The sequence below is a fragment of the Procambarus clarkii genome, chromosome 37 (genome assembly GCF_040958095.1).
Source record: "Procambarus clarkii isolate CNS0578487 chromosome 37, FALCON_Pclarkii_2.0, whole genome shotgun sequence".
NCBI lineage: Eukaryota > Metazoa > Arthropoda > Malacostraca > Decapoda > Cambaridae > Procambarus > Procambarus clarkii.
Window position 1 is genome coordinate 19,735,537 of NC_091186.1, and position 4,444 is coordinate 19,739,980.

Sequence of the window (4,444 nt, forward strand, 5' to 3'; positions counted from 1 at the left end):
ATCACCTCTTTTTCTTCTGTCTTCTAGTTTTGGCATGTTTAATGCTTCTAACCTCTCCTCGTAGCTCTTGCCCTTCAGTTCTGGGAGCCACTTAGTAGCATGTCTTTGCACCTTTTCCAGTTTGTTGATGTGCTTCTTAAGATATGGGCACCACACAGCAGCTGTGTGTGTGTGTGTGTGTGTGTGTGTGTGTGTGTGTGTGTGTGTGTGTGTGTGTGTGTGTGTGTGTGTGTGTGTGTGTGTGTGTGTGTGTATGTAAATCATGAAAATTAACACGTGATGAAAAATGTGATAGTGTCAGACCATGGAAGAAGAATTGAAACAGGAATTTCCTTATGTACCTTCGTATATTAATATATCTTCAGAAGGAATCCTTCTGAAGATGTATTAATATACAAAAGTACTTAAGGAAATTTCTGTTTCAATTCTTCCTCCATGGTCTGACCACTGTCTCATATATATATATATATATATATGAGACATATATATATATATATGAGACATATATATATATATATGAGACATATATATATATATATATATATATATATATATATATATATATATATATATATATATACATACTGTACATATAGAGTATATTCTTGAGATATCACATATTGTACTTAACACAAATTACACAGATTTTCACTTATGAGGTCACATGGGGTATAAGTAACTTCATATTACCTATGTAAGTATAATGGTCACTAATTAAGACAAGTAACATAAAGGGTGTGTCTTTATTTTTGTAGGATACGCTGTGTTGGTAGTAAAAAAGTCTCACGTATGTTACATTGTATCAGGTAATGACGGCTAGTCTTACATGGGATATATTAGGTCATGTAATGACGGACAATATTACATGAGATACACTGTGTTAGGTAATGATGGACAATAATAAATAAATGGTCCCGAAAAAAGGAAAGCGCCAAGCAATTACAACTACTGTACATAACATTTGGAAGGGGTTAGGATAAGGATTTGGGATGGGACAGTGGGGGGGGGAGGAGGAGAAGGAATGGTGCCCAACCACTTGAACGGTCGGGGATTGAATGTCGACCTGCATAAAACGAGATTGTTGCTCTACCATCCAGCTCAAGTGCATGGACAGACATGTTGGATATATTGCCTCGTGTAATGACAGACAGTCCTGTGCATGACATATTGTTTTGGATAATGACACACAATCTCATATATGATACATTGTGTTAGGTAATAACGATTGTCTCATGTGGAATACAGTGTGTTGGGTAATGATGGATAGTATCTTAGGATACAGTGTGTCAGGTAATAATGGATAGTATCTTAGGATACAGTGTGTCAGGTAATGATGGATAGTATCTTAGGATACAGTGTGTAGGGTAATGATGGATAGTATCTTAGGATACAGTGTGTAGGGTAATGATGGATAGTATCTTAGGAGACAGTGTGTCGGGTAATGGTGGATAGTCTCTTAGGATATAGCGTGTTGGGTAATGATGGATAGTCTCGTGGGATACAGTGTGTTAAGTATTGATGGATAGTCTTGTGGGATACAGTGTGTTAGGTAATGATGGATAGTCTCTTAGGATACAGTGTGTTGGGTAATGATGGATAGTCTTGTGTGATACAGTGTGTTAGGTAATGATGGATAGTCTTGTGGGATACAGTGTGTTGGGTAATGATGGATAGTCTCTTAGGATACACTGTGTTGGGTAATGATGGATAGTCTCACATAAGATACATTGTGTTGGGTAATGATGGATAGTCTGATATAGGATTCATTGTGTCAGGTAAGGATGGACAGTTTCACAAGGGATATGTTGCATAATGTATTGATGGATAGTTTCACAAGGGATATGTTGCATCATGTATTGATGGATAGTTTCACAAGGGATATGTTGCATCATGTATTGATGGATAATCTCGCAAAGGATATGTTGCATTGGGTAATGATGGATAGTCTCACAAAGGATATGTTGCATTGGGTAATGATGGATAGTCTCACAAAGGATATGTTGCATTGGGGAATGATGGATAGTCTCACAAAGGATATGTTGCATTGGGCAATGATGGATAGTCTCACAAAGGATATGTTGCATTGGGCAATGATGGATAGTTTCATAAGGCATATGTTGCATCAGCAAATGATGGATAGTTTTATAAGGAATATGTTGCATCGGGCAATGATGGATAGTCTAATACAGTAATGTCACAAGACTCTAGTGCACGATACCTCACTTAATCTGATGTGGTCTCAACATATTTGTGATATAGAATTATATTTCTTATTTATTACACATCTGTTGGTTTGAATATTTATTGAGACCCTCACTAAGAATAATGGAATTATGCTCAAAACTAGATTATAGATATTTTCATAAACTATTAAATGTCAATATAGTTTTGTGTCTGCACTGAATTTGTTGATTTGTTTATGATTTTAAGCCTATTAACATATAGTTTGGGTGTTATTATCATCATTGGGTTCTGTGATATACCTGTATGCCTGAAATAGCCTTATTCATATCTGTGTTTGGGCCCTGATTGATTGTGTGGTCATTTTCATAACAGTGCTATATTTGGTCACTCAAGTACATTTGACAATAACACTCCCATGGGAGACGTGATATGTCAAATAACATACCTTAAGAATACTGACGACTATCACATGTCAAGTCATCAGAAAAGTTGTGTGTTGAATTACTGGTATGGACTGACCAAGCCACTGTACTGTACAACTATGGACTCTGACCAAGACACTGTCCCGTACAACTATGGACTCTGATCAAGACACTATACTGTACAACTATGGACTCTGACCAAGACACTGTCCCATACAACTATGGACTCTGATCAAGACACTATACTGTACAACTATGGACTCTGACCAAGACACTGTCCCGTACAACTATGGACTCTGACCAAGACACTGTCCCGTACAACTATGGACTCTGATCAAGACACTATACTGTACAACTATGGACTCTGACCAAGACACTGTCCCGTACAACTATGGACTCTGATCAAGACACTATACTGTACAACTATGAACTCTAACCAAGACACTGTACTGTACTGTACAACTATGGACTCTGACCAAGACACTGTCTCGTACAACTATGGACTCTGATCAAGACACTATACTGTACAACTATGGACTCTGACCAAGACACTGTACTGTACAACTATGGACTCTGACCAAGACACTATACTGTACAACTATGGACTCTGACCAAGACACTGTTCTATACAACTATGAACTTTGATCACTATGTCACTGTACTGTAAACAACTTTAATAATTACTGCTTCTCTTCTTTATTTTTTTTGCATTTCACAAAAGCAAAAAAATAAATAAATAAATATGCAAACATCATACATCTTATGAAGATACAGTACAGTAATTAATTTTTCATTAGAAATTTCTTTTGTCAATCATTTAACATCAATTCCCTTTTACACCAGAATTAGAGCAATAGTGTGTTATTTCAGTTTTTCTTTCGTAATTAATTAGACACAATACCATTTACAGAGCTTCCTTTATTTACTGTGAATGTATATTTGTAATAATAGTTAATAGCATTAAGAAGTGTTGTATGTATGATTAACCCTTAAATGGCTCCAATCACTATCTGCGATTACCTCCTGTGCTCAATCACCATATGCAATAATTGTAATGGATTATGAATACTGTACTTTTGCTTTCATGTGCACTACCACATATAGGACTTGTAATTAGCTTACCAATTTAAGGGTTAATTCTTGTCATTGCCCATTCCTGAAATATTTTCCAGCTGGTGTGTATTTTCTCTTTTGCTTGTAATTCTTGCAGTCAGATGGAAGACAGAAAGAAGTTGAATGAAGCAGTAGTGCTTATTTATATGACAATTAATAATACAGGAATCCATATTTATATTTAATATGCTATAAAATGCTATACCGAAGATATGTGATACATTGGCCTTGATGAGTGATGCCTGTCTGCTACTCACATATTTCCCTGTGCCTCAATATGTCATTGCTCTCAGCCTAGATGGACACCGTTTTAGCTGTCCGAGGCTAAATGAATTACTGTAATGCCTAAAACTATGAAAATCCTTTGCCATGCTTTTTTGTCACAGTATTTAACAATTACAGCAAGGGAGTATCTTCCAGTAGAAATGTTCCTTAGTAATCCTATGCTATACTGATAATACTCGTCATCACCTTTTTTAATATACTGTAACTATTTTCATACATTAAAAATACCATATATATAATACTGTATATATATATATATATATATATATATATATATATAAAGACAGGTAAATACTGTATAATAAAAAAATCTCCCATATTAAAATATCATTAAATTTGATAGAGAAATATATCTTATACAGGTAGTACTTTCAGACTTAATTATTATTTCTCCATGGTTATATTTTCTTCACTGTAAAATATACATTCACCAAATTTAA